This window comes from Apaloderma vittatum, unplaced genomic scaffold (genome assembly GCF_000703405.1).
Source record: "Apaloderma vittatum isolate BGI_N311 unplaced genomic scaffold, ASM70340v1 scaffold15561, whole genome shotgun sequence".
Taxonomy (NCBI): Eukaryota; Metazoa; Chordata; class Aves; order Trogoniformes; family Trogonidae; genus Apaloderma; species Apaloderma vittatum.
The window spans coordinates 41,225-53,393 of NW_009699849.1; the positions used below are offsets into that span (position 1 = coordinate 41,225).

General features: G+C 36.6%; 1 protein-coding gene across 1 annotated transcript in view; it reads left to right on the top strand.

Annotated features, from left to right (window-relative positions):
- SEMA5A (sema domain, seven thrombospondin repeats (type 1 and type 1-like), transmembrane domain (TM) and short cytoplasmic domain, (semaphorin) 5A) overlaps window positions 1–12,169 on the top strand; it is a gene marked incomplete at both ends in the record, with an annotated part of 114,679 nt that overhangs the window by 31,786 nt on the left and 70,724 nt on the right. The window lies entirely within an intron of this gene.

Sequence of the window (12,169 nt, forward strand, 5' to 3'; positions counted from 1 at the left end):
TTGGAGAAGAGAGCAACAAAGCTTAATTGACTGCATTTTTTCCAATTTGGTGCTCTTTCTGACTGTATTATCTCAAATACGTTGAGGTTATTGGTAGTAAACTAGGTACTTTTTGTAGAAAGAAGCCATAGAATTTTACTCTCAGGTTGGGAAGCACCTTTTTAGTCTAGCAACTACAATATAAATACAATAATAATGATCAAAGTAATTGTAATTTGAGTCACAAGTCAAGTGTGAAAGTGGAAGGTAGTCTATTTGTATGTACTAATACTCTCTAGTTCAAAAACAGAGAAACGGGGAAATCACAGTGCAGATGGCTAATAGACTATATACACTATGGCAGTCATCTTTTAAAACTATCTTTGATTGTAACAGAAAAAATGGTTATGTTGTTTCTTATGCCTTTCCTTGACAAAGGTATAGTGTGTTTTTACGCAGTTGTAAAGCACCCCTGCAATGCTTTTGAAAGTACTTCCCTCCCAGCCTTATGCAATGTCAATTTAAGAGGCTTGAAGCAAGGACAGTCATCAGTTTTTCTGCTGTCTAAAACTGGTATATGATGATTTTGAACATTTGTTTAAAAAAATCAAATAAAGCGTAAAATTAATAACCTTATTCTCTGCTCCTTTTACAGTGACCACTACCTCTGATAAAGGAAAACCTTAGCTGAATGAATGCTTTGTTTACATTATTAATCTGTCCAGAAAACATTTTGCTGCAGAGATTGAAAAAAGGTTTAAAACATTACATGTTTTTATCTTCAAGCATCTTAATGTTCGCTCTGGGATTTATGCTAATGTTACTAAGAACACTTAGTATATATTCCTGGTAGAATATTTATGTTATTTTCCACGTAGAGTATCTTTAAAGAAGGACAGCATAAATCGTAACTGGTTTACTATGTAATTTAAACACAGAAATGTTGATTTGCCACTGCCTTATGTATTGTGTTGTCCGTACTGGGAAAAGTGGCTTTAAAATGAGAATGGTCGTGTCCAGGCTGCATAGTTATAAATGACACTGTAGAGCTCTAGAGACTCAAACTCAGCATTTAAAGTGTCCAGTAGTACTGATTTCCCTCAGTTTTATCACTGTTTAGAGATAAATCATTCTACCAGCTCCAGTTGGAGAGTGCTAAAGAGGTTTCTTAATAAATAGATGACTCTAACTAGAGATGGTTAAATTATTCATTGACAGCAATTTATGTGTGAGAATCATAGCCCTTTGTTTGGTTCAGAAATTACCCACCACTTATTTGCAGTATTTTTTTGTTATTATAATCAACCTATAAATAGTCATGATTCTGATTAGTTTGTTGCTGATACTTACTCATGTAGTTTGTATTTTAGATAGCATAGTTGTGAGTTGTCTGCTGCAAGAAGATGGCGTTTGTATTCTGTTCTCTCATGGGACAAATTTGAATAGGAGAAGCCCTTTTTTTCTGTTCGCAAATTACCATTATGTCTTTATAATTGCCCAGGTCTATTGGATAAAGACTATAAATAACTGTCCAAAGAACATACAGTGCGTGCACTTCTGTGTCACCACTGGAATTGCTGCAGGAAGCAGCTACTGGCTGCAGAACAGCTGGTGCTGCTTGGCATATACTGTGCAAACTGCAAATGAGTTTGAGAAGAGGACAGTCCCTGAAACATTCTAGTCAGCCAAGTTTGTGATGCTTCTGGATCCACACAGTAGTCAGTTGTCTTTCTGACACTTTCAATGAAAAGAGCCACATATGACTCAGTTAAGAAACCAGGCAAGGTTTATTGTGGATTATTATCTGAGAAGTAGTTTTCTCCACTTGTGCATGTAAGTGCTTCTTTGATCTGGGCACTGGAAAATTTATTCAGTGGGAAAACACTGTCATATTCATAGCGTGCGTTAGGCAGTACACAGTATTTTTTATTGCGGTGACATGAAGGAAGGTAGTAAAAAATAATAAGAGCAGTAAGCACTCCCTGTCCGGTCAGATCCAATCAGAGTTAATACACCTCAACTTTGGGAGACTGGCAGGGATCCAGGGCCTGTATTCAATAGTATTTTATCCTCTGTGTGCAGCATGGCATCATTCACTGCTGCTCTGTGTTAGATAGCAAGCCTTAAACCTTAAGAACCATTTCATCTTGTGATTAATATCTATATTACCTACTCTTTTAGGTATCATAGAATCATAGAACTGTCAGGGTTGGAAGGGACCTTAAAGATCATCTAGTTCCAACCCCCCTGCCATGGGCAGGGACATCTCCCGGTAGATCAGGCTGCTCACAACCCCATCCAGCCTGGCCTTAAAAACTTCCAGGGATGGGGCTTCCACCACCTCTCTGGGCAACCTGTTCCAGTGTCTCACCACCCTCATGGTGAAGAACTTCTTCCTAACATCCAATCGGAACCAATCCATCTCCAGCTTTAATCCATTTCCCCTAGTCCTATCACTACTTGACATCGTAAAAAGCCCCTCACCAGCTTTCTTGTAGGCCCCCTTGAGATACTGGAAGGCCACAAAGTAGAGGTTACATGTTTCTTTAGAGGTTCTTATTTCCACTATCTGTAAAGTCCAGTCCAGTCCTAGCTACTGAGAAAACGTTTTTAACGTGTCTCTCCAAAATCTGAATGTTTTTTTCTTCCTGAGAAGTTGTTTCTGGAAAATTGATATAGAGTCATTTGTTTCTTTCATTGTGAATTGTATTGCCCAGTACGAACATTTTAGTTTTATTTCCTTCTCTTTCAGAATCCAGGATATTGAAATTACGCATCTCCTGGCAGGTCTAACATTTCCCATTCAGTACCATAACAATTCTTCTTTGCCTCAGGGCTTCAAGTTCTGTGTGTGTACATGTGATTTTTATTTGCCAGCAAGAGTGGCTGTAATTACGATATATTGCCACATCGGCTTTCCCTAGGATAGGTGTTATTCACATGTAGCTCTTGGTATTGGATCTGCTTAGTTGTTGTCTAATTGTCCTTAGGGAGTAAATTTTTTTCATATTTGGGAATAAAAGTGTTGCCAGTTGCACTCTTCTCAACTACCTGTATCTGAAATACAGCCTAATTTGTCCTAATTTATGTCTGTAATTACAAACTAAAGAGCTTATTTTAACTATGACCTTAAGGATTGCTTAGGGCTGTACTAACATAAATGTTTCTTATGATAATATGTTGATTTAAAAAGAGACTTCATATGCAATGGACAAAAATATCTGAGACTTCTAAAGACATCTAGTGAGTTTTTGATAAAGGTGTTCTCAATGCACTTGCTCACAGGTTGTCTTGCCTATTTGCAGTATCTATTTGATTCAAGTATAGTAACTAAAATCAAAGGCAATAAATATAAAAAATTTGCTTTGGCAGTAGGTTTGATGCACAACATGGTCTTGATATTCTTTTTCATTTTGAATATGGCATTGTTGAAGTGCATTTCTTTTTTAAGCTGGAAGAATGTGTCTTTTTACATGCCAAGTTATTTCAGTCTGATGCATGATAAAAAACATTATACTGGCCTTTGCTGAGGATGCTGGCTTCATTTGTCATGATCCTTGTAAATATTTTTTTTATTACTGAATAAAGTTATAGACAGAACTTGGATAAATTAAACACAAATGCAAAATCAGATTAGTGCTTGGTAAAATCGAGGACTTTGTGCTTGGTGTTGTTATGAATCATGCCTTGATTTGTATTGCTTACCTGAGATTTCCTGATACCTCCACAAGGAAGAAAAGAGCAAGAGTGTGAGATATTAGAGCCACACTTGAATTTCAATCACCTATTTGCCAAGCTCTGAGAAACAACCCTTTGGTCCCCAACTCATTAAAGCCTCATCTAAAGATTTTTTGCTGTAGTTTTAAACCGTATCCTCTCTGCTTGAACAACATTCCTTAAACCAATGTTGATATCTAAAGTATGGTTATGTGCTTGAATTCACATGTTTTAATATAACTTTCTGAAGCGGATATAAGCGGTGAGTCCAAAACCATCTCTTCCACTTCCTTGTTGAGTGCTTTATCCAGGAGAAAAGGGGCTGGTGTGGATGGGGAGGAGCCCTCCTGGATCCACTCACTGACAGCGTTTTAATCTGCACGCAGAGCACGAGGTTCATCTGGAGAACAGCAGCTCACAAGCCAAGTAGGCAGAGAAGTCAGCTAGGGAGATGATTCCTTGCTCCCTGCTGCAAGGACTATTAAAATATCTTTCCAATGCCTTTTTAATTAAGCAGTAGGTTCCCTGAAATTCCTTAAGGACATGGAAGGCATCTATTACATGCAGAGTGTAAAATCACATCAGCAAAATCACATTCATGATTTTTCTTGGCTGCAGCTGAGTCTTCTGTCTTTAGTTCAGCTATCCACTGTACATTGAGGGGGAAATAAGGTAGCTGCCTGTCACTGGTTTTGAATTTGTCAGCAAATCAAGTCAGTTTGCAAGAACAAGCGTCACATAAAAAGTTTTCTATAGGGAAAGGTACCTGTCAAAGTGTCTTTACTAAGGTATTGTTGTAGTTACATAATACAGTTTTACAAAAAGCAAGGTTTCAGGTTTATTTTTTTTTCTTTAGATGGTATTACTGTTCTGAATAACAGTTTCACGTATCAAGTCTTAAGAGGGAGAAAGCTGCCAATTGAATCCAGATCTCACAAGTCTCCAAATTGATTCTTAAGGTCAATTTCTTTATTAAAATTTTTTGTCATTGAAAACTAATTGAGATTGCAAATAAAAGATCGTTTAAAGATACTACTTCATAAAGTCTTAAAATAGCTAATGCTTTATGGCATATAAAACTAATGTACCACAGATTTAAATGTTAATAAGTGGGGTTTTATCAACTATGGCCTGCTAAGGAACTGTAGCTGCTATAGATTTTATAACTTCTGACTAATTTGAGTTCATGAACTGTTAATGATAGATGCATCTCCTGAAAATTAGACAAAATTTTCTGAGCTTGTATCTTATTTCTCTCAGCCATGTTGAAATTACTTTGTTTCTTTTAACATGCAGTAAGAACTATCTGCTTTAGATCTAGGGAGACTAAAAATTTGCCCCTAGTGTATGTGAGCTTCAGTCTGACAAGCTGAGAAAAAGGGGTGATTTAGTTGGATTTTCTTTGTGAAGGAAACAGATACCCAATTGCTGTGGAGGGTGAAATATGCAATTCAGCATGTGTTTTTTTCTTTAATATGTTTTTTGCTTAAACTTCTAGAAAAGACCAAGGAGAAAGCAGAAAAAAAGAGTTTTAGGAGTTAGCACCTTCAAGTTTGTAGACAGAGTCTTTCAAAGAAAGGCATACTACTTTGGTTTTGCTACTAGTTGCTTTGAATGTTAGTCTCAGATAAATCTGAATTTTCTTTTAGAACTTTCCTTTAGAATTCTCTGTTCAAAAGATTTCTGAGTGAGTCTCACTGGTGCTGGATTTAAATTCCAGTTCGAGGCATGAAACGGCCACTGAGGGATGATACACAAATTGCACTATTTTCCAAAATATAATAACTTTTTGATTCATAGGAAACCCTACTAGTGAAAACCTTAATTGTACCAATTTATAACCCATTGTACATTTAGGAGCAGTAGATATTTTCTATATTAAAGCAGGTATTTAACTCTTTGTGTGGTGGTTACTGGAAGAAACCTTTGCTGCTTCAGCTGCAAATTGAATATGCCCTGGATGCTTTTGAAACGTTATAACACAGGAATTAGGTCTAGAGGGGATAGAAGTCTTCTTAAGAATACAGTTTCTTCAGAAAGCTTTCTCTGGATAATAATGAAAAGAGGATTGAAAATGGTGGTTGTCCTGATTTCCATTGATAGATTGTTGTATTTGAAGATGGAAACTTTTTTTGGGGGGTGGGGGGCGAAGTGATGAGGATGAAATTGTTCTACAATAATTGTTGGACTGTGTTTGTCATTAATTTACATGTTCTGTCTGTCCTGCCAGACACGTCTTTGAAAAAAGCACCTTACTTTGGAATAACTAGTATCTAGATAATCTCTTGTTTATTCAAAAGAGTTTTTGAAGTAGTAGTTCTAGTTTCTGTGTAGAAACAATAGCCAATAAATATTCTCTTCATAAGAAAAAACCCAACATACTAAATTTTGACAGAGAGACGTGAGAAACTACTCCAATTGCAGAGGTACAATTAAACTTCTTGAAATAGCCACTAGGATATTGAGAAGCTTGCTAATCATTTCAGAAGGTATGCAAGTAGATTGTGGCTAAAATTGCACCTTTTCAGATTCTTAGTAGTTGGCAAATGAGTTAAATTATCTCTCCTGCATAAAAGCCTAGAGACCTGTAATAGACCATCCCATCTAGTTTGTTGATAGACATTAAAACAATGTATCTCATTTCAGCCTTAATTCAAATTAATTTCCAGTACTGCAAGGAAGCACATCAATATTTACTTGTAATGTAATGGGAAAGAGGGAATAAGAAGGAATTGGAGCTAAAGATATTTAAGTTGAATTTAAAATATTGTGTGTGCCTGCTTTTTATAGACAGCCTCTCAAAACCACTGTTGTTACATCCAAGAATTGAGAAACAAAACCAAACTAGACTGAGCAAATACTAAGGGTCTTATCCAGAGAATAATATTTTAATGCAGGCTTTTTATACATTTTTCTTGTGCTGTTTCCAAAACTCTCTTCAGAGAAAGAGATGAGTCCTTTCTTTTTGCTCTGGTAGCTGACCAACTATTCTGTACTTTGAAAATGTTAATACACTAAACAGTGTTATATAACTGTATACTTTAAGAGTAGCTTTTACTAAAATAAAACTATTTTTGTATTTTCAGCTACAAAATCTGTAAGAAGCTTTTGTTAAACAGTTACATAATTGCGTTTTTGATCTAATAAATGTAGTTCTGTTAATATCCACCATTGTCTTGTTATTGTCATGATGATAATGAGCTGTAATAGCAAGGCGATCACAGCAGTTTATTGTTGAAATTCTTCATAAGCTTATCACAGTTTTTCTTCTCCCAAGGCTGCAAAATAGAACATGTTCAGATTTTCAACCTCTATTTTTGACCAAAACTTGTAGAAAAATCACATCATATGTATTTTATTAAGCCGTGAAATATATTAAAAGTAGAGAAAAAGACCAAAATAATTAGCAAATTGATCAAAAAGTGATTTGATTTCAAATGGAGATACAAACTATCAACTTGTAAAACAGTTCTGAAGATTAAAAAAAAATACAAAAATTAGAATTTATGCCATGAAAATGCATCAGAATTCTGTACTCATTTTGAGGTTCACTTTTTTTTCCAAAGAAGTAATGAATGTACAGTTTAAAATATGAAAATATCTAATTCTTTTTGTTTTATGTATCATTGTAGAAGTACTTTGTTTATCCATAGGATGTTTTTACTTTTTAAAAAGGAAGAGTTGAAGCTGTCTTTCACTTGTCCTTTAGGCTGTAGTGTGATTAAAACCCTATTCCTGTAAATCAAGTATAAATATTTATCTCAGAAACCTGGAAGTAAAAGATAAATTAGATAACAGAGAATGGTTATATTATCTTCTAAATATGCTATTGCTTTAAAACAAATTGTACCTCACCCCCATATGGGAAAACAGATTATAGCAAAGGCTTTAATTATCCATATTTTACTGATTATTTAACTAATTATTCTTAGTAAGGGTAAAAAAGAGCAGGCTTAAGATGTGTATTACTTTTCTAAACACTGTTTTGTGGGGAAATTACAAAATAGACCCTTATTTACATTGACTTTTCATAGTTTTTAATTTACAGTGGATTTTGCTACTCCTTGAGTTTTTCTTGGTATATGTGAGGAGATTTTAAAATCTGTAAAGGCACCTTCTTCTGTTCAGAAAGTGCAGAGATACTTGGAAAGTCATAAATGCAGGCATACAACTGGCCTGAGGATGTATTTGAGCCTGTTACAAGTTTCTTTTGCTAACACCTCATATATTTGGTAGGCACCAATGACTTTTTAGCAACATTACTGAAAAATGGATACTGTAGGGTTCTCCTCTGAAAAACACTGACTTCAATTTTGTGCGCTGGTGCTGGTTCAGTTGCTTTCTGGAGACCAACCCTCTCTCCAAGGTACTAGGCTAAACTACAATAAAATAAAGATTAAATTAGTTTTTTGCTTAACTGTTAGGAGTTAAGACTGAAAGTGTTTCCCTCTCTAACAGGAATGAGTAGAGGATTTTCCCTTGTTTCAAAGAAGTGAAATTAAGTTACTTCAATACTGCCTCATTGGATGACTCACTAAAGAAGTTTTTGCTTGAAGAATGCGTCAGTATTTTGTAAACATAATAGCTCATAGAAATACTTATTCTTTGACATAGCAAGAAGTTGTTATAGCTTCTTTGAGTGTTCTTATTTCTGTTAGGTAACTCAAAAAATTACAGGTTTATTAGTTTCTTGCATCTGTCATTTGTTTTGTGTGATCATTTTCTATTTTCCTTTGCAGGTGTTCCATAGATGTTATAAGGGTTTCAGCCACGCTCTTGCAGTGCTCTCCATTGCTGGCTAAGCTTTATAACATTTACATCTTAAATTTTGCTTTTTGGTTTTAGATCCTCTGGTTTTTGTCCCATTATCTTTTTGTTCATTACAGACTCTGTTGCCTCCATTCTGTGCCAGCTCCATCTCAGGTTTTCCATTCAGTTCTTCATAGTCTCCTATGCATTGCATAGTAATGCTTGAACTAGATTTTTTCCATTCATCTTCACCCACAGTGATTATATTTCTAACATTCAGCGGCTGGTTTTGCAGGTCTCTTTAAGCAGTACAAGTTAACAAAGCATGTTATTTACGTACTCTGTCCAATGTAATTATCTTTTAATTCTCTGGTCATCCTTAAACTTAAACATCCTTAAATTTTAATTCTCGATCATCCTTAAACCTAGGCTGTCAGGTGTCTGGATCTGTTCCAGCATGTCTTGCACATGCTCAGGATGTGAAGATGCCACTTATTCAAATTCTTAAATAGCTGTTAGACTCAGCCTTGACATTTGTGATGAAACTGGAGCTTTCCCTGTGTCCATGGCAGTAAAGTTACATCCATTAGGAAGGTCTGTGTTTACTATTCTTCTTATCTCTTACTTGGCAGAAGTGGACAGTTTGATTAGAAAGTAAATACCACTTGAAAGATTCTGACAGATCTGAAAATCTCCATGCCCCAGAGCTATATTCAAGACTCATTTCTTTCCTCACTTCTCTCTTTATTTTGCTTTACAACCAGGGTGTGAAAATGGCTGAAGAGACAACACTTTTGAGAGTGAGACTTTTCCAGGTTCTTTAAGAAATCTGCAATCTTTGCTGGAGGCCGGATGCATAATGTTGCACATATTGTAGTAGAATTGGAGATAGTGGAGAAAAGCAGCTGGCTTTTGAAAGTACTGATGCAATGGCTATGACTTTCTGCTGTAAACAAGCCTGTTATATCTGATATCACATGCTGATATAATTTGAGGAGGTTGAGAGCTACATGCCCTTGCTATGTATCATAGTCTGATGAACCCAGCCACTGATTCAACCTGTGTCTGGCTCAAAGTTATAGAATGAGAACACATACTCGCCATAGTTTGGGGTCCCAGGTGGTCCATGCCAAATCAGTTATGTGCAGGAGAAATTTAAAACAGAGAAGATAGGTTATAGAAAGTCAGAAGTAGGAGAGTTTCCTGAGGCAGAAGTAGATCTCAGGTATCTTTTTCCCTTTGACTGAACTTGCATATGACTCACATTGCTGCTGTGAAAAGTAGTGTTTGTTCCTGATAATCTGTGGAATCTCTGGCACTGCTTCTTCACTTAAAGCCTAGTCATTTATACTTTTGGACAATGAGTGCTGATATGTCTATATGAGTGCTGATCCTCTTGGGCAACAAATGGGAAAGGAATGGTTTGGGAGATACTGAAAGAAAGCAAAAGGAAATGGGAGGAACAGAGACTGTATGCCAAGATAAAAACGAAGAACAAGAGCAATAACAGCTGTCCTGGGGAAAGCATTAGTGTTGCAGTTCTCAGTGAGAATATTTTAGGCTATTATGCTTCTGTAACCATGTTCTTCAGGTCATAGACCTGAAAAACATTAAAACATTGTAATTCTGTCCTCTTCAATAAACAAATTTTCTGAGGAGAAAAGAAACACTAAATATTTGAGTTTGATTGTATTTTCTTGTCTAAAGCTTCATTTCTAAATTAAATGTGTATGTCAGCATGGGGGAAGGAGGCCTTCAGTCGTGGCTTTTTCCTTCTCTTTTGGCTTAGGGGAGACAACAGCAAGTGACTTGGTAGGTAAATGCGAGACTTGCCACAGTGGCAGAAAGAAATATTAGTCTGTACCAGAAGCACATGCTGAATGCGTACCTGATTTTTATCTCATACAAGAAAGAGACTGCAAGCCAAGTGCAGTGTGTCGTGAGTCATACTGAATCTCTTGCCTGCCAGTTAGACAAGTGATATAGAGGTGCACTAAGTGATCTATAAAGTGATACCAATTCATTTATTTCGGTAAAATGATCTCAATGCTTCTTCTTTCCCTCCTTTTAGTACATTTCTCAAACTTATGTGCTCAAAAAAAATCTTTTTTTTCATTCAGTGACTAACACAGCCACTCATTTTTTTTCTTGGCATTTCTCAGACCACATTTTGACCTTGAGACTTGCTGTAGTTATAGTTGAGATTTTGTATCCAGTAATCACCAGTGGAAACACTGTTACATTCTTTGGTTGAGCTGATTATCCCTTAATCGTGGAAAAAAAATTACTCTTGACAAAGGTTTAATTATTTTTTTAATGTAATGTATTTTTTTTAATGTTTAGGAGAAAAGTGATAATTGAATCAGATTTTTTTTTAATATCAAAAAGTTTAAAGTTTATTAAAATTTTTTTTTCTAGCAAATACTCTTACATACAGTAAATCTTGACAAGCTTGTTTATACCAAGAAAGGAGGAAAGTGTAAACTATGATATGAAAATATATTAAAAATTGAGACGTCAGTCAGAGGACTTGAACCTGCAGATGTGATCTCTTAGACTTGAAATCTTTTTGTGGACAAAGGGGTATATGCTTTATATGCTGAGCTAAGCATTTATGGTTCATCTAATTAGTTTTCATGTTTTTCTAAAATTAAGTCCATATTATCTAGTTATTAAAGTTTTGTTGATAATACAGTTAAAATATTATACATAAATTTCTTACTAACTCCTCCTTTATCTGCTGTTACACTCCCTCTTCCAGTATTTCTCCAGGTCTTAAGATGGATTATTCAGTCTTCCTTAGGAAGGAGGAGAAGACTTTTAACAGTAATTAGCGTCTTGGGTTCTCCACCTCCTCTTTAATTTTGGAGTCTGCTTGAAGCTATTTATTTATATTCTTTTAAGGCTGCTTACCTGCTGTTCCTCACCACTTCCAAAGCAATACTGGGGAAGCATATGCTGCCCTCTCCCAACCCCATTACCCTAGAAGGACTGTTTGTCCCACGGTGACTACATAGGAGTGCCAGCCCCTGCCCTGTGCATTCCCGGAGTGAAGCCAAGGTCAGGAGGCCACAGGCAGGTGGCCACCAGGCAATTGCTGCCATGCGTGAAACCAGCTCCCCCCAAAGCCGGGCCAGACATGTCCTGAGACACCACACTGCCAGCTGCCCACCAAGCCCCTGACCTTGTGCTGGTGACGGCAAAAATCACCTTTATTGGGCTGCAGAACAGAGCAGCCCAAACATTTGTCTTCCAATTGTTATCGACTCACGAGAGATTTTAGGTTCAAGAAGGACAGGGAACTGCTGGAGAGGGTACAGAAAAGGGCTACAAAGATGATTAGGAGACGAATCATTTCTACGAAGAAAGACTGAGGGACTTGGGGCTTGTGAGTCTGGAGAAGATGAAGTGGGGAGGATCTTATTAATGCTTATAAATACTTCTAAAGTGTGTCAGGAGGGTGGGATCAGTCTTTTTTCAATCATGCCCAGTGACAGGCAAGAGGTAACAGGCACAAACTTGAAAATAGGAGGTTCCAACTAAACGTGAAGAACTTCTTTACTTTGAGGGTGGCAGAGCACTGGAACAGAATGCCCAGATGGGTGGTGGAGTCTTCATCTTTGAAGACATTCAGAACACACCTGGATGCCGTCCTGTGCAACCAGCTCTGGCAGCAGGGTTGGACCAGATGATCTCAAGAGTTCTCTTCCAGTCTCTGACATTC